Source organism: Acinonyx jubatus, chromosome C2, assembly GCF_027475565.1.
Source record: "Acinonyx jubatus isolate Ajub_Pintada_27869175 chromosome C2, VMU_Ajub_asm_v1.0, whole genome shotgun sequence".
NCBI lineage: Eukaryota > Metazoa > Chordata > Mammalia > Carnivora > Felidae > Acinonyx > Acinonyx jubatus.
In genome coordinates, this window is record NC_069384.1 from 27,065,012 (window position 1) to 27,084,315 (window position 19,304).

Genomic DNA, 19,304 nt, shown 5'->3' on the forward strand with positions numbered 1-19,304 from the left:
AAAATTGTGATCCATTCCTCTAAACCTTCCATTTTTCTACTTCAGTCTTGTCAAGTGTTCCCTGTTCCAAGAAAATCGTAATTCAGAATGTGGGGGAGGTTGCAGATTTTTGGCTCAGGAGGTCGTGCAGATGTTATTCCTTAAGGAAGATGATCGTGATTGCCTATGTGAGTAATGGCTGTGAGGCGGAGAGGAGCCAAAAGTTCTCTTATAGCAGAATGTATAAACCATTCTCCTACTGAAAGAAGGCCCCCAGTAGGATAATATATTATTACACATGATTCAAATTACAGGATCTGCAGCAGGGGAGCTCATGACTGATTCAGGACAGTCGCTCCCTGAATACTGATGATGGGATGATGGAATGCCTCATGAATTAAAAGGGCTGTGGTTTAGCGCCTAAATCCTTCATATGCTTTAAAAAGTGTCTGTGCCTATCATTGTACTCTTTAAGCTTCTTAAACGAATCATGCGACGTTATGAAACCTTGCCGATGTTTTAAAAATTCCATGTCTTCGAATAATTATATTCAAAATACTCTTTTCTAAAAAAAGACAATGCAACGTCACCTCCTCTGCCAGAAAACTGCATCCCTTTAATGCCAATATGCAATAAAGACATGGCTCAAGAGAAATCACATTTAAGTGTGACCCAGTTTCCGCTCTTTGGGATTCGCTAAAGCAACCTGAAAACCTTCACATGCCACATGTCCCAGCCCTTTTAACTTATCTATAAAACAAATAAGTTTAACCCTGACACACCAAATACATAATGTACCGGACAAGACAAAATTATGTTTCCAGAGGTTCTCTGCTGACAAATGAACTCATTTGTGACTCTTACTACCTTTGGTCTATTTTTAGTTATATAACAAACCAATACATTAGCTAAAGATACTACACTGGGAATGGAGATCAAGCATTTTTATAGAAACACCAAGGCAGATGTTAAATATTACGCATTCTAAAAAACAAAATGCTGCGGCATATTCTAAAATGATACGGAAGCCGGTCCCTTAACTTCTTTTCAAGCTGGTTCTTGTATTCAGTTTTTCTAGTAAATGGATGCAAATCAGGTGCATTGTGCTGGGATGGGAAGAGAGAGATTTGTCCAGAAATGACCTCAGTTCTATTCATTAATAAAATGACATGTTGGCTGAGCACAGTGAAGAATGAAATATAACCAGAGTGAACTTTCCTCCATGTGACAGATGCACTTAAGTGCTTTTTGGATAAAACACTGTATGTAAAATGGCCACTACGGCACAAAATCTGAAAGCATTAAAGGAAGCGCTAAAATGCAGATTGCTTGGAAAAATGGTAAGTTCCATGGCAATGCACTCCCTTATTTTCTAGTACCTCGTACAATTCTGAATCCCAACTTGCAAACAGCATGCTATTCGTAAGGGGGAAGTACAGTCAGATAAAATAAACAAAGGTTTAATTTCTTTCTAAGATTTTTTTTAAAGAAAGAGACGATAATTTTGCAAGGTCAAAACAAAACAGAATTGTACCCAGAATCACTTTCAGTGACAGCAGACACCAGTGGGTGGGGTGGGAGGGGAAGGTAAAAGCTATCAGAGAGAATGTAGCCACATTTTTGCATAGAGGTTTAAATTATGCCACCAGAATAATTAATGGAAGGACCTAATATGGGGAGGGGGGGGTAACAGGAAAGAGGGGAGGCTATGTTAAACAAAGTTCATTACTGCATGATGTAAATGAGTTTCTCACCAGTGATGTCACTGATTGGCTGAGCTGCAGAGCTGGCTTCGAGCATGGCCGGATTGGCTGCTAGCTCTTCTGGTGCCTGCCTGCTTGGGCAGCGGTTGAACCAGATACTTTCTGTCTCTCTTGTTGTCGTTTGAAGCAAATCTTGTTCAGCCCAGCTGTGTCTCCACCCTAAGAGAGAGTCTCCCTCCTGCTTCCCACAGCTCGTCTGTGAGGCGGTCGCTGCTGTGAAATACCAGCGCTTGGCACCAAGCCCAGACAGCGTTCTCAGATCCATCTATAACACACACATACAAAAAGAAAATAAAAAAAAAAAAGCAGTTCTTTCATCTGAATTGCATCCTAAGGAGGATTAAGAAGGCTTCTATTGCTACTGATTTGTGTCCTTTCAATTTGATGGCTAAAATAGTTTTCGAAATACAGTATCCTCTCATCTGCTGTAGAACACCATTGGTTAAAATTGGTTAAAAAAAGATAGGGGGGAACCCCCCTCTGCCATGTTTACCTTGATTACAGAAAAATAATTCTTCATTTCCCTCCTAAGCACCGTAACTGATGTTTTTGGTCCCTTACCAGAATTTTAAACTCTAGCCAGATTTCTAATTATATCCGAGTCATTATTTTCAGGTTAAGACAAGGGATCTTAATTAGCATTATTTTTTAGCTATGCGAAATGAGACAGGGCATGAAACAGAAACGATCTATGGAGAGGCAGAGAGAGAGAAAGAAAAAAATCTGTGCAGCTTTTACAGTTGAGCTGACACCCCCTCCTTCCCCGCTCTCCCTCCACCCCCCTTGCAAAAAAGAATGCAGTCATATGAACTTTACCAGACAATGGAGTACCTACAGGCTCTCCCCTAGACAAGTCCTTTATAACCAGCCAGTGCTATGTGCTGCAGACAGTGGCCAATCGGCAGGCTCCTTTCTGCAGCAGGGACACAATAGGTGCATTGGCCACACTGTCCTCCTAGCCCCTGACAGCAGTTCAGGTTCATTTATTGTACACTGGAAGGCACATATGTCTTTAATATTCACTGTGAAATTATCAGTGAGACTGCCTTTATTTCACCGTAATTACATCAACCTAATTACCGCACACGAGCTGCAATAGCACTGTTTGCACGGAGTGGCGCATAGGCATGCATGCCGTAAAAATATGCATGAACATGCTTGCTTATTTCAATAATAAGCAATTATTTTCTTCCCAGAGCTTAATGCTTCAGCCAGAATACTAGAACGGATGTAGTCATCATTTCTCCCCTTCAAAAGAAAAAAAAATGTGTGTGTGTATGTATATGCAAATATACCTATAGGTATACATGCATAATCTAAACATTGTTTTAGTCATATATTGGGGTGAGGTATGGAAGTGGAACCTAGTCAGCAAATAAAAGATTACTGAGGACCTAAGGCATTTCCGCCTTATCACCAGGCATTAGAGGGAAGTAATAAGTGAATCTGTATGCACTGCCATAGCCGTGCATAGATGCCAGTTTATTAGGATTCCAACTATCATGAGCATCTGCATGTCTCATTTATGTATTTCCGTGTTACATAATTATAGCATCCCTTACAACACTGACTCAAAATGGTGGAAAAATTAAATCTTTGCTTTTTGTGTATTAAACAGAGTTGGGAATAGTGTGCAGTGGGAACCGCCCGCTATTTTTTTATTTTATGCATGTTGTATTTACATATTCATGAACAGAATAGCTGTTATGACCGCTGATTCTGCAGCAGGAGATGAAAAGACAGGAGCCAGCATACAGAGTGTATTAATTTCTAGGGGAAGAATAGCAGCATATGATGGCCAAGAAAAGAAGATACTTGGGGTTTTACTGGGGGGGGGGTTACCTCATTGTATAATAAAGGATCTGGGTAGACAACTTACCAAAATATGTGTAAGTATAATAAACTTAGAAAGTAAAACCGATTTGCATTGTTCACGGCCATTCAACCACACTGTAAAGAAATAAGCATTTTGAAATGGAGATTTCTGGCTCCGGTCTTTGCAGGTAAATAAAATTGCATTTTCTTTTACGGCTACTTAGAATATCATCAAAATGGGATGTGCTTAGCAGTTCTGAATTTTCTCATTATTCTATAATTTATATATTTCTTGTTCCAAATCAGAATGCTAAGTAAGCTTTAAGCATTGGTTATTTCCTAAGGTGGAATTTCACCAATGTTTACTGATGTTTTCGGGTATATTTTTATTTTTAGCTCATGATTCTCTAATCATGAATGGAATTCATCATTATAGTAAGCACATTAGGAGAAATAGTATATCCATATATAGATACATGCACATAACACATAGTTCATCCATACTAGAGAGAAAGAATCCCACTGTTATTTTTATCAATTTATATTTTATCATCTTTTTATTAATGTTTGTAAGATTTGTATTATAAAATATATTCAAATTGATTTTGCATTTTATGAGAATTTTTAAAAAGCACAGTTCTTGTGTCTAGACTTTCCAAAAATCAAGTTTTGGTAGGAAGGATAGGTGAGGCAAAATCCAAACTAGACCAGTAAGAGATCAAGACAATCATTATGAAAATAAAAACAACAACAAAAAAAACCACAAAAAACAAATAGTATAAGAAAAGATTACATTTTTATTCCTGTACTGCTACACACATTGAAATCAAAATACCAGAAATCAAAGACGTCGATTAGTTACTTGATATACCATGTAAGATGCTTCTTTTCTGGGTGATTGAAGAAAAACCTAAGAAGCTACTTGCCTCACCTTGCTGATGATTTTGCTATCAAAGTCCAGTTTTTCAAAATATTCAAGTAAATCACAAAAAAATTTACTGGTAATCAAATTAAGATATGTAGGCCTCATCTCTCTCTCAAACATGCACACACACACACACACACACACACACACACAACATGTAAGAACACACAACTTTCTGTAAGAACACACAATTTTTCTGTAAGAACACACAACTTTTCTACCCAGTCATCTCAATTCTTTGATCTGGCATTGTACAAAAAAGCCTAAGAAAATCCAAAAGATAATACTTAACTGCAAGTGATCCATTTTGCAAAGTAAAAATCAAAACAGGATAAACTCTAATAATATTAATAAACTCACATATGTGTAGATTCCACTAACACATAGAATGTATTTAGGAATTCACCATTATACAGAGTATTTTGATGAATAAAATAATTTTATAATAAGATTAGTGGATGGTCTATACCTGATCTCCTTAAACAAATAGGGATTTATAAACAATGAACACTAAAAATAAAAGAGGCCTTCGGTAAGTAGCATAATATATTAAGCCTGGCAAGTTAGGATTCCCACTTCCTACTATATCATTATGTCATAGTTTGAATTATTAGATATTTTGGAAAACAACATTGCATTTTTCATAGTATTTTAGTATTAGGATTTACTGTTCTTCTCACACCCAAATACAAAATGCAATTGTGAGATTTTAATGTGCTACTCATACCAAAATAGTTTTGCAATAAAATTTTATTTGAAATCATTTTACTAGAGAACTTAGACCTACAATATATCTTATAAATTTAAACCATTAATTTTAGACATGACACCCAATGAAAATTAGTAACTAGTTAGCATATTTCCACTCATCAGGCTACTATATTTTACTAAAAATATAGTTCTTATCTGACGTTAGGATACTCTTAATTGGTGGAGCTTTACTAAAGATAAGGAATTAACAGTGTCTTCCCATAAGATCAAAGACACGAATTTATAAAATAAGCGTACAGAGAATATGAGTGCCATCTGTGTTCCCAGGATGGAAGTAAGCAAACTTCTTTATAAAGATCAAAAGCACAACCTTAGATTTATAATCACGATGATCTCATCAAAAGAGCCAAGTCAACACAAATTGGCTGTAAGAATGTAAAATAGCAGCCAATCACATTAATTTTAAAAATAATACAATGCATTCTATATGTAGAGCCAACTTGGAGAGAGATGCAAAAATAATAAATTAAAAAGCAACTTGTCAGTCTCTTGATGTGACTCATTCTTTAAAAAAAACCTTAAGCCATTTTAATAAGTGTGGAAATTATTCATAGTATAATCAACGTCAAGAAACCACTGTTTATGTCTCTGTCTACACAATGACAGGGATCCAGATGACAAAACAAGATGCAGTTAATCATCACGATAACTAAATATCTGGCTGCTTTTGTGCCCACAAACTCACTGCTTAAAATTTCAGTGTCTGTAATCTGGATTCCAAAAAAGCAATTCTTGAACTCTTTAATAATGATCATCTTTATGAGATATGAGAAATGCAGGATTTTTAAAGGTGCCACTTTTGGACTACCCCAGTGCATGAATCTGTTTCCAAAGGATACTTATTACTTTTGTGATTGATCTCATTTATATTGACCTCAAAAAAAAGGTTAGCCATGCATCCCTTGTGGAATAAAACACTTAATACCTCAGTTTTTAAAACTTGTTTCTTTTGCAAAGTTCCCAGTTGTTTCATTTAGGATTGTTTATTAAAGGTACTTCATGGAAAAAAAGAACATAATAAATCATGACATCTAAATACACAATGGAACAGAACTACTTGAAGCAGATTAATCACCTAAAGAGAAATATTCTATTAGAAAAACAGCCACAGGTTTTTACCAACTGTTAACATCATGCTCTATAATTACTATTTGTTAATCTATAGAGAAGGAATAGCAGAAAACTTGAAAAGAAAAATGAGAAATTTTCATCTAAGAAGTTGTCACCAGGCATCTAGAATTATCTCATAGTCTTTAGGTAATGATTTTCATCTAAATAAAAATTGCTTTTAACATCCAGGATGAATAAGAGAGAAAAGTCCTACTCAAGTCATGACATAAATCCAGAATTAGATTAAGCAATGGTTGCTAAATCTATGATTAATAAGAAAGTTATCCGATTTACCTCATAATTTGCATGCAATAAAATAAAAAATTCATTCTATAGGACTGATGTGGAAAGGAAACATGGCTTCTCCACTTTAAAAGTGGTCTAATTTTTCTCATCTGCCCATCCCATCAAGTAACTGGGGGTGGGAAGGGGAAATTAAATTCGCCAACTTATCTCATTCTTTCATGGTTTCAATGGTCTCTTTTGAGTTATTTCAATTGTGGGAGAGAGAGTAATGACCCTCCAGAAATGTCCACATCCTAATCTCCAGAACCTGTGAATATGTTTCCTAGCATGGCAAAGGGAAATTAAAGTTGCTGGTGGAATTAGGGGCGCCTGGGTGGCTCAGTTGGTTAAGCACCAGACTTCGGCTTAGGTCATGATCTCACAGCTTGTGGGTTCAAGCCTCACGTGGGGCTCTGTGCTGACAGTTCAGAGCCTGGAGCCTGCTTTAGATTCTGTGTCTCCCTCTCTCTCTGCCCCTCCCCCGCTTGCTCTGTCTTGCTGTCTCTTAAAGATAAATAAATGTTAAACAAAAAAAGTTGCTGGTGGAATTAAGGTTGCTAATCAGCTGATCTTAAAATAGGGACGTTGTTCTAGATTATCTGCATAAACCCAAAGTACTCACAAGGGTCCCTGCAAGTAGAAGAGGGAAGCATAAGAAAAACGTTAGAGATGTGACTACAGAAGAAAGGTCAAAGTGATGAGATGCAACACTGTAGACTTTAAAGGTGGAACAAGGAAGAAAGGTAGCCTCTAGAGGCTGGAAAAGGAAAGGAAAGGAACACAACTCTGCCTATATCTTGATTTTAGCTTGGTGACACCCATTTTGGACTCCCAATCTCAAGAATTGTAAGACAATATAGTGGTGTTAAACCACTAAATTTGTGTTGGTTTGTTACAGTAGCAATAGAAAACCAATAAATGCTATCTTTTGAGTAAATGAAGGTTTTAAGTTAAATGCCTAGCTTCTCCAAAATGATGGGGAAGAGATTCATTTAGATATCTTGTGATTTTGCAAAATGGAGAATTGTGTCTCTTCTTTGAATGTGTGCTTTGTCCGATCTCTGGACTCTGTGTAGGGTTCACTGATGTCCCATAGCTGATCCTGTGTGCCTGTTGGAACATGGTGTTGGCTCTCAAAGCTGAAGTCTATGCATCTCAGCACTTTTCTCTAGTCACAATATCCTCATACTGTGTAGCCCCTTAGTTCTACCTTGAGACTTCTGTTGGAAAATCAATCCTCTCAACCTCACTGAATTTATCAACCATGGCATGTAAAAATGTCTGGATCCTCTGTAAACTGTCCATAAAGAACCTCCTCCATGTTGTTCTAACACGAATCTTAACATGACTGAGCATTCAGATGGAATTACAACTTTCTCAGTTCATGTCCAGTCAATCCCTGCAACCATGAATAGTCTCCCCATGCCTCCACCACAGCATCACCAAATTTATCTAGTGGTATATTGAATAAAAAACTTCTCTTGGAACTTCAGCCCAGAGAAAGGAGAGCAAGAGCACACACATACACTTGGTCATTCCATTTGTTTTCTTCTTCCTACACTCAACCAGTTCAGAAAGATAAGTATTTGTTCTCATATGATAGATTTCTTTTTATATAATATCCTCTTCCTTCATGAGGGGACGCCATTCACCCTTCTTTCACTGAGTCCAAATGGTAGAATCACTACAGGGGAATATGGCAAATAATTTACAAGGATAAAAATGTACTTTTTTATTATTTCAAAATATTATGCCCATAGACTAGCGGTTAAAAGAGCAAATTTGATCTCAACATCTTACTAACACTACAGAAAAAAGTATTCTGTTTTTCTTTATGGAGGTAGCATAGAGAACAAAGGGGGAAAACAAACAAAAATTTGAAAGGTGGAAACAGAACAAAATTTGGAAAAGTGGAACCAAATTTGGAAATATGGATAATTGGTGACTGACTAACTTCCCAGACCTAAGAAAACTAGATCCTAAGCCAGCAGTAGATAAAGCCAAAAACCATACCAAGAAAGTTGTAAGAATCAGAAGCACCAGATATTTCAGGACATGGCAATAGAGAAGGGTTGGATTAAGAAAATAGTTAGAATATGTTGACAAGGAAGTTAAATCCCTACATCTCATTCTCTACTCCATTTTTATTGGTAATCTACCCCCAAATCCCACCACAGCAGAAGATTGAAAGTTTATTATCTAAACTAGATAAAACAGAGTTGACACAGTTAAGGATAGAGTTCTCATACTCCTAAGCGCAGCTTTAAGTCAATGTATGCATTCTAGATATTGAGACTCTTCCCACACTATTTTCTTCCCTCTCTAGGTTGGCTCCCAAAATGCTAGCTTGTGCATCTTCTTTTCTGAGCAAATTGATTTGGCTAAATAAATAAATAAACAAATAAAATAAACATAGAATGTAGAAGTCATGGCTAGCTATAAAACAAAAAATTAGTATCTGCTTCTATAGTATAGATTTGTCCCTATAAGGTGGAAGTCAAACAAAAATCTGCATTTCTCATCACCCTATAACTGCATATGAAAAATGTTGGTGATGGGACATGAGAAGAATCAATGTGCACATCTTCTAGGCCTGGCAGGCCCATAAAACCTTGTTATAGAGCTTTTCTTCATGTTATTTTCCCTTTTGAGCTGCATGAAATGTAGATGACCTCCAGGGTGACCTTGATCATCATATATTAAAGATGGTAAAGCCTCTGTTGGTCTAGAGCACTAAACGACTGTGTATAGAAGGGATGCTCTCCAACATAATTATCTGCTCAGTACTATCAAATGAGCAAGAAATAATTTTTATGTGTATTTCAGTGATTTAACACTTTGGGTCTACTGAATATAGAAAACAGCATAATATAAGTCATATATACAACAATTACATCAGCCATATTACATAAAATGAAACTCATTATAAGCGTCATTTATGCACTCAGAGATTCTGTCAACTTTGTAGTCCTTACCTCTTAATCTTAAACTGAAAACTAGATATAGTGTAGATATAGACCACTGACAATATAACATGGAAATTAAACAAAACAAAAACATGGGGAAAAAAACATGTAAAAAGAAAAAAGGTAAAATGGAGGCAGCAAGACTATGCCAGTTAAAGCCTTTTAAAAGACTATTATTAATGCCAACCAAGAAATATGAAAAACTATTACATCCATGAGAGTAAAAGATATTACAAGAAGCGTCTAGATAACCAAAAAGTAAAAGCTACCAACACTTAACTTAAATTCATGATAATAAAAATGAAAAACTAAAAAAAAAAAAAAAAACAAAAACTAAAAAGACATTGGAAGTTAAGCTTAAGAAGAATCTTTCACAAAGTACGGAAAAAGATAAATCTACAACAGAAGAGGAACTATGAAAAGTTAGAAGACAGTTTCAGGAAGTGCAAAATTTAAACAATAGAAAAGTTTATGGAAAAAGAATGAAAATTAAGAAGGAAAATCATCAATGATATAATCAAGGAAATATTCTAGAACTAGAGAACATGAGTTTCCAGAAAGACTTCCCTAACTGCCCAGCAAAATAAATGAATATGAATTCACACCATGGCATATTAGTACACAATTTCCAATCACTTGGGACAGGAACTTCTTCTAGTTCTGGCAACAGATAGAGTAGATGATATTAAAAAATGCTCCTCCTAAAAACAATTATAAATTTGAAAGGATATGAAAATTAACAGACAGCATTGGAGTACAACAAATATATATATAGAAATTAAGGTGCTCTAATCCTTGAGAAAAGGGAAGCGTTTAGTAAGAGGCCTCCATGTCCACCTCAGCTTTTTCTTTATGTGTATCTCATAATGTGTGGTGCAGGAAACTTGAGCCCAAGCAGAAAATAGCAGTCTTACTAGATAAGGAGATATAATTCAAGGTTAGAGCTGATAGAGTACTGAAACTTGACAGGCACGAGCACAGAGAGGAAAAACAACAGATAAAAGGGTTTCAAAATCCATGTGTGGAGCATGGAAGTTTTTTTGCATCTTGTGTCCATGAAGTACAGCCAGATCAACACTAAACCATCCTGCACGCCTAGAAAACTGATTTAAGGATTAACACAACAATCTACACAACCTGAACCACAGAACTCAGCAGGTACATGGTGTGGAGAGGTGAACTGGGGGAGAGAGAAGCCGCGGAGGGCAGGAAGCTGTTTTTGCTTGCAGGGAGAAGACAGAGACAGGGGTAGAGTACAGGAACTTCCCCCCACCCCAAGAAAAGCAGCTGGAAAGAAAGTGGAAAAGTGGAAACAGCCGCAGGGAATGAACTGAAAAGGGAGAAAGGAGAAAGGAGAGGGTTTAAATTCCATTAAGACTCTATAAACAAGGGGAGAGCAGAGTCTGAAACTCTGCAGCTCAATATCTGGTGGTGCTCTGGTGGGAAGGACGAATCCCCAGGAGCAGAGTGGGGTCCATGAGTCCTCAGGCCACACAGGGAACAGCAGTTCCATGGCTGGAAGGACATTTGGTAGAGGTTTGTGGCCACCCTGTCCCAGCAGACCCCAGAGAACAACCACATTCACTGGTGCTGGAACAAGGAGGTCCTTAAGGTTGAAGCCTGGGGCAAGATGTGTATTGTGATTTTCCATAATCCCTGAAACACTGCTGCTTCTCAGTTGCATAAACTTTTTCTAGGGCAGGCTGGCACCCAGCCACAATCTCTGGGCATTGGCAGCAGCATAGTCCTGCGAATATTCAGGAAACAAAGTCACATCTGAGATAAAACTCAGGAGGGAGGTGCCACCTGGCAACCTGACGGCTTGGTCACAGAGTAAAATCTGGGAGTGGATGTAAGCCGGAGACAAAGGACGGGTGTGACGGCTGTTCAGGGAGAGCACTGTGTTCCAATACTAGAGACTAGGTAGCTGGGTAACGCCATTTTCACTTCTCCTGCACATGCACATACACACCTACAAAGTTCCACAACAATCCACCCCCTTAAGCTAAGCAGCACCATCTAGTGGAGAATGGAGCCGTTACACTAAGCCCTGCCCAATTGGGCCAAACACGCTCTTCACGAACACCACAAATCTCTCTGCCTGCTTAGTTTATGGACTATAAAGTGCTTCATAGTTTGACTTATAGGGGAAAACGATGTAATTTTAATTGTATTTCAATCTGTTCACTGGTTCATCTATTCAATTTTCTCTTTCGTTTATTTTCTTTTTCTTGAATACAGAAAGAGAAAAAAATTGTTTTTATTTTCAGTTATGATTAAAAATATTTTTATTTTTTCTCCTATATTTTTTACTTTTTCATAAATTTTTCAAATTCTATTTTTCTTCCATTATTTCATTTTATTCTATTTCATTGTATTCATTTTCTCAAATTTTCCAATGTTTTCCTTTTTTTCCTTGTTTTTCTTTTTTTTGTTCCTTTTTTTCTTCCCTTTTTTCTATAATCTATCAAACTTCTTTCAATAACCAGAGCAAAACACACCTAGGATCTAGCATCATTTATATGATTTGTGTGTGTGTGTGTGTGTGTTTGTGTGTGTGTGTTGTTTTTAATTTTTTAATTAAAATTTTTTTACCTTAATTCCTTTTCTTCCTACAAAATGATGAAACAAAGGAATTCACCCCAATAGAAAAAGCAGGAAGAAATGACAGTCAGGGACTTAATCAACACGATACAAACAAAATGTCTGAACCAGAATTTAGAATCACAATAATAAGAATACTATCTGGCATGGAAAACAGATTAGAATCCCTCTCTGCAGAGACAAAAAAAAAGTAAAATCTAGTTAGGATGAAATAGAAAATGGTATAACTGACCTGCGATCTCGAATGGATGCCACAGAGGCAAGGATGGATAAGGCAGAACAGAGAATCAGCGATATAGAGGACAAAATTATGGAGAATAAGGAAGCAGAAAAAAAGAGGGAGATGAAGGCACAAGAGCATGATTTAAGAATTAGAGAAATCAGTGACTCATTAAACGGGAACAACATGAGAATCATAGGGGTCCCAGAAAAGGAAAAGAGAGAAAAGGGGTAGAAGAGTTATGTGAACAAATCATAGTGGAAAACTTTCCTAACCTGGGGAAAGACACAGACATCAAAATCCAGGAAGCTCAGAAGACTCCCATAAGATTCAAAAAAACCCGACCATCAACAAGGCATATCATAGTCAAATTCATGAAATACTCAGGAAAGGAGAGAATCATGAAAGCAGCAAGGGAAAAAAGTCAAGCAGCAAGGGAAAAAAGTTCAAGAGACCCACTTTAGACCTAAAGACACCTTCAGATTGAAAGTAAGGGATGGAGAACCATCTATCATGCTAATGGTCAACAAAAGAAAGCCAGAGTAGCCATATATGTATCAGACAATCTAGACTTTAAAATAAAGACTGTAACAAGAGATGAAGAAGGAGATTATATCACAATTAAGGGGTCTATCCACCAAGAAGACCTAACAATTGTAAACATTTATGCTCTAAATGTGACAGTACCCAAATATATAAATCAATTAATCACAAACATAAAGGAACTCATTGATAATCATACCATAATAGTAGGGGACTTCAACACCCTACTTACAGCAATGCATATATCATGTAAACAGAAAATCAAAAAGGAAACAATGGCTTTGAATGACACACTGGACCAGATGGACTTAACAGATATAATCAGACATTTTATCTTAAAGCAGCAGAATATACATTCTTCTCCAGTGCACATGGAGCATTCTCCAGAATAGATCTCATAATGGGACACAAATCAGCACTCAACAATACACAAAGATCAAGATCATACCATGCATATTTTCAGACCACAATGCTATGAAACTTGAAATCAACCACAAGAAAAAATTTGGAAAAATAACAAATACTTGGAGACTAAAGAATATCCTACTAAAGAATGAATGGTATAACCAAGAAGTTAAAGAGGCAATTAAAAAGTACATGGAAGCCAATGAAAATGATAACACCACAGCCTAAAACCTCAACCACAAGAAAAAATTTGGAAAAATAACAAATACTTGGAGACTAAAGAACATCCTACTAAAGAATGAATGAGCTAACCAAGAAGTTAAAGAGGCAATTAAAAAGTACATGGAAGCCAATGAAAATGATAACACCACAGCCCAAAACCTCTGGAAGACAGCAAAGGTGGTCATAAGAGAAAAGTATATAGCAATCCAGGCCTTCCTAAAAAAGGAAGAAAGGTCCCAGATACACAACCTAAGCTTACACCTTAAAGAGCTGGAAAAAGAACAGCAAAAAAACCCCAAACCAGTAGAATACAGAAATAATAAAGATTAGAGCAGAAATCAATGCTATAAAAGAAAAACAACAAAAAGCAAAGAACAAAACAAAACAAAAGTAGAACAGATCAATGAAACCAGAAGCTGACTCTTTGAAAGAATTAACAAAATTGATAAACCACTAGCAAGTTTTATCAAAAAGAAAAAGGAAAGGACCCAAATAAATAAAACCAAGAATGAAAGAGGAGACATCACAACCAACACAGCAGAAATAAAAACAAATATAAGAGAATATTATGAGCATGCCAATAAAATGGGCATCTGGAAGAAATGAACAAATTCCTAGAAACATATACATACACTACCAAAACTGAAACAGGAAGAATAGAAAATTTGAACAGACCCATGACCAGGAGAGATATCAAATTAGTAATCAAAATCTTCCAAAAAACAAGAGTCCAGGGTCAGATGGCTTTCCAGGGGAATTTTACCAAACATTTAAAGAAGAGTTAACAACCTATTCTCTTGAAGCTGTTCCAAAAAATAGAAATGGAAGGAAAACGTCCAAACTCTTTATATGAAGCCAGCATTATCTTGATTCCAAAACCAGAGACCCCACTAAAAAAGGAGAATTATAGACCAATTTCCTTGATGAACATGGATGCAAAAAGCCTCAACAAGATATTAGCCACCAGAACCAACAATACATTGAAAACATTATTCACCACGACCAAGTGGGATTTATACCTGGGATGCAGGGATGGTTCAATATCCACAAAACAATCAATGTGATTCATCACATCAATAAAAGAAAGGGCAAGAACCACATGATCCTCTCAGTAGATACAGAAAGAGCATTTGACAAAATACAGCATCCTTTCTTGATAAAAATCCTCAAGAAAGTAGGGATAGAAGGATCATACCTCGAGATCAGAAAAGCCATATATGAAAGACCCACTGCTAATATCATCCTCAATGGGGAAACCCTGAGTGCTTTCCCCCAAAGGTCAGGAACAAGACAGGGATGTCCACTCTTGCCACTGTTATTCAACATAGTATTGGAAGTCTTAGCCTCAGCAGTCAGACAACACAAAGAAATAAAAGGCATCCAAATCGACCAGGAGGAGGTCAAGCTTTCACTTTCTCTTTTGCACTGCTGGTGGGAATGCAAACTGGTGCAGCCACTCTAGAAAACAGTATGGAGTTTCCTCAAAAAATTAAAAATAAAACTACCCTACAACCCAGCAATTGCACTATTAGGTATTTATCCAAGGGATACGAGGTATGCTGTTTCAAAGGGGCACATGCATCCCAATGTTTATAGCAGTACTATCAACAATAGCCAAGTATGGAAAGAGCCCAAATGTTCATTGATGGATGAATGGATAAAGAAGATGTGGTATATATCTATGGAGTATTACTCGGCAATCAAAAAGAATTAAATCTTGCCATTTGCAGCTACATGGATGAACTAGACGGTATTATGCTAAGCAAAATAAGTCAGTCAGAGAAATATAAATATCATATGACTTCAGTCATATGAGGAATTTAAGACACATAACAGATGAACACAAGGGAAGGGAAGCAAAAATAATGTAAAAACAGGGAGGGGGAGAAAACATAAGAGACTCTTAAATATGGACATCTAACAGAGGGTTACTGGAGGGGTTATGGGAGGGGGGATGGGCTAAATGGGTAAGGGGCATCAAGGAATCTACTCCTGAAATCATTGTTGCACTATATGATAATTAATTTGGATATAAGTTTAAAAAATAAACTAAAAAAAAATCCATGTGCGATTGCCTCACCAGTCATTGGCTGACATCTGGGCTGGGTATGAACATGTGCAAGGGGAAAATTCAAGAAACCCAATGGAAAACAGCAGTTAGGAAACTAAAAATCTAAACATCAATTTCATTTAATAAGGGATATTGATAACACAGAAATGGGAGATTAAACCTCAGTGAGATGCCAAATTTTCTGAGCTTTCTATTTAGCCTACTGATGATCACTCATTCGGGATTGTGATCTCATCCTCAGGTTACAAGCCATGACCTAGAACTTAGGGCTTTTTCTAGTATTAAGGGTAAAATAAATATAACAACCATAATAAACCCTAAAGCTAACATTGTACGAGACCTTAATGATCCACTCTTCTATTTTCCATCCCAAATTTCTTGTATCATAAAAACTTATGATACATGTTTTCAAAAATACAGGACAAATGTACTAAGAAATAGGAAAAAAGAAACAGAAAACAAACAGATCCACAATTGATTCAGGTGTGAAATCAACAGACAAGTGCTCTAAAATAACTATAATTGATGCTGTCATGAAATTAGAGGAAATATGGAGAATTTCCATATTTCCAAAGATAAGGCATCCATTAAAAGGGATTACAATGGAAATTGTAGAACTGAGAAAACATAAAAACTACAGTAGCAAATAAATTTATATTTAATAAAATATTAGAAACAATATACCAGAAGATCAGTGAGCTGATCTGGAAGCTGATCTGGAAGCTTTCTGGAAGACACATCAGAAAGGATAAAGAGAAAAGAGATACAGGAGACATTGGGAATGTCTAAGATAGTGTCATAGGGCTCCAGAAAGTGAAGAAAATGAGAATGGGGCAGAAGCATTGTATGAAGACATTCTGGCCAAGTATTATTTAAACTGATGGACAAAACCAACTCATAAACTCAAGACACTGTACAAAAAGTAAGCACAGGGGTGTCTGGGTGCCTCAGTCAATTAAGTATCTGACCTTAGTGTCTGACTTAATTTCAGCTCAGGTAATTATCTCATGGTTTATGAGATAGAGCCCTGTGTCCAGCTCTATGCTGGCAGTGCAGAGCCTGCTTGGGATTCTCTCTCTCCCTCTTTTTCTGCCCCTACCCCATGTGATCTATCTCTCTTTCTCACAAACATAAAGGAACTCATTGATAATTATACCATAATAGTAGGGGATTTTACAATTGCATGAAAAACCATAAAATACTTAGGAATAAGCCTAACCAAAGAGGTAAAAGATCTGTACAATGAAAACTATAGAAAGCTTATGAAAGAAATTGAAGGAGACACAAAGAAATGGAAAAACATTCCATGTTCATAGATTGGAAGAACAAATGTTGTTAAAATGTCAATACTACCCAAAACAATCTACACATTCAATGCAATCCCAATCAAAATAGCACCAGCATTCTTCATAGAGCTAGAGCAAACAATTCTAAAATTTGTATGGAACCAGAAAAGACTTCAAATAGCTGAAGCAATCCTGGAAAAGAAAATCAAAGCTGGAGGCATCAGAATTCTGACTTCAAGCTCTATTACAAAGCTATAATCATCAACGGTATCAACGGTATGGTACTGGCACAAAAAGAGATCCATAGATCAAGGGAACAGAATAGAGAACCCAGAAATGGACCTACAAATGTATGGCCAACTAATCTTCAACAAAGCAAAAAGGAATATCCAATGGAAAAAAGACAGTTTCTTCAGCAAATGGTGCTGGGAAAACTGGACAGCAACATGCAAAAGAATAAACCTGGACCACTTCTTACACCATACACAAAAATAAATTCAAAATGGATAAAAGACATAAATGTAAGACAGGAAACCATCAAAATCATAGCAAAAATAAGCAGCAACCTCTTTGACCTCAGCCTCAGCAATTTCTTACTAGCTGTGTCTCCAGAGGCAAGGGAAACAAAAGCAAAATGAACTAGTGTGACCTCATCAAGATAAAAACTTCTGCACAGCAAAGGAATCAATCAACAAAACTGAAAGTCAACCAATGGAATGGGAGAAGATATTTGCAAATGACATTACAGATAAAAGGTTGGTATCCAAAGTCTATTAAGAACTTATCAAACCCAACCCAAAATTCAAATATTCCAGTGAAGAAATAGGCAAAAGACATGAATAGACACTTTTCCAAAGAAAATATCCAGATAACTAAGACAAGACACATGAAAAACTGCTCAACACCACTCATCAGGGAAATACAAATCAAAACCACCTGTCAGAATGACTAAAATGAACAACTCAGGAAACAAAAGACATTGGCAAGGAGGCAGAGAAAAGGGAACACTTTTGCACTGCTGGTGGGACTGCAAACTGGTGCAGCCACCCTGGAAAACAATATGGAAATTTCTCAAAAAATTAACAATAGAGCTACCCTAAGACCCAACAATTCCATTACTAGGTATTTAGCCAAAGGATACAAAAATGCTCATTCAAAGAGGCACATGCACCCCAATGTTTATAGTAGCACTATCAATCAAATAGCCAAGTTATGGAAAGAGCCCAAATTATGGAAAGAGCTCAAATGTCCATCAACTGACAAAATGGATTAAGAAGATGTGATATATATATCAAAATGGAATGCATGGATGTATATATATACATATACATCCATACACACAATGGAATACTACTTGGTGATGAAAAAGAATGAAATCTTGGCATTTGCAACAACATGGATGGTACTAGAATGTATTATGCTAAGTGAAATAAGTCAGTCAGAGATAAAATGTATGACTTCACTCATATGCAGAATTTAAGAAACAAAACAGATGAACATAGGGGAAGGGAGAGAAAAATAAGATGAAAACAGAGAGAGCAGCAAACCGTAAGAGACCCTTAACTACAGAGAACAAACTGAGGGTTGATGGGGGTGTTAGGGTGGGGATATGGGTTAAATGGGTGATGGGCATTAAGGAGAGCACTCTTCACGAATAGCACTAGGTGTCATATGTAAGAGGTGAATCACCGGGTTCTACTCCTGAAGCCAAAACTACACTGTATGCTAGATAACTTGAGAATAAAAAAGAAAAAGAAAAAGATTCCAACAAATAAGAGTATAAGAATAAATAATGAATCAATGAAACAAAAACAGTCATGAAATTGCAAAACTGAATTTAGGAAAAAGTGATTCTTTGAAAATATTTTAAAATTGATAAAAGACTGGCAGACCACAAAAAACAACAACATAATACCCCTATCAGCATTAATAAAGGGAAAATAGCTACAGATACTAAAGTCATTAAAAACCATAAAAAAGGATATTAGAAACAGCATTATGCCAGTAAGTTGAAAAACATATGTGTAATATATACAGAGATTATATTTGAAACATATAAAGAACCCTATACATATATAAGGAAAAATACAAGCAGCCCAATGAAAAATGGAAAATAGAATGGAATAGGGATTCACAAAAAAAGGATATCTACGTGGCCAATAAAGATATTAAAATTGTTCAGCATCATTTCTTATTAAGGATATAAAAAATTAAGCCCACAATGAGATACTACTACAAATCTATCACAATGTCTGAAATTGAGAAGATTGACAAAATCAAGCATTTTCAAGAATGTGGACCAATGAAGTCTATTGGACTTTGCTGGCTGAGGTATAAAT

The 19,304-nt window shown here is 36.4% G+C and overlaps 1 long non-coding RNA gene across 2 annotated transcripts in view; it reads right to left on the bottom strand.

The window, feature by feature from the left end:
• LOC128315365 (uncharacterized) overlaps window positions 1-19,304 on the bottom strand; it is a 309,189-nt gene that overhangs the window by 234,057 nt on the left and 55,828 nt on the right. For both annotated transcript variants that reach the window (XR_008298137.1, XR_008298136.1), the window contains exon 5: window positions 1,734-2,007. This is a non-coding gene — a long non-coding RNA (uncharacterized LOC128315365). The remainder of the gene's footprint in view (window positions 1-1,733; window positions 2,008-19,304) is intronic.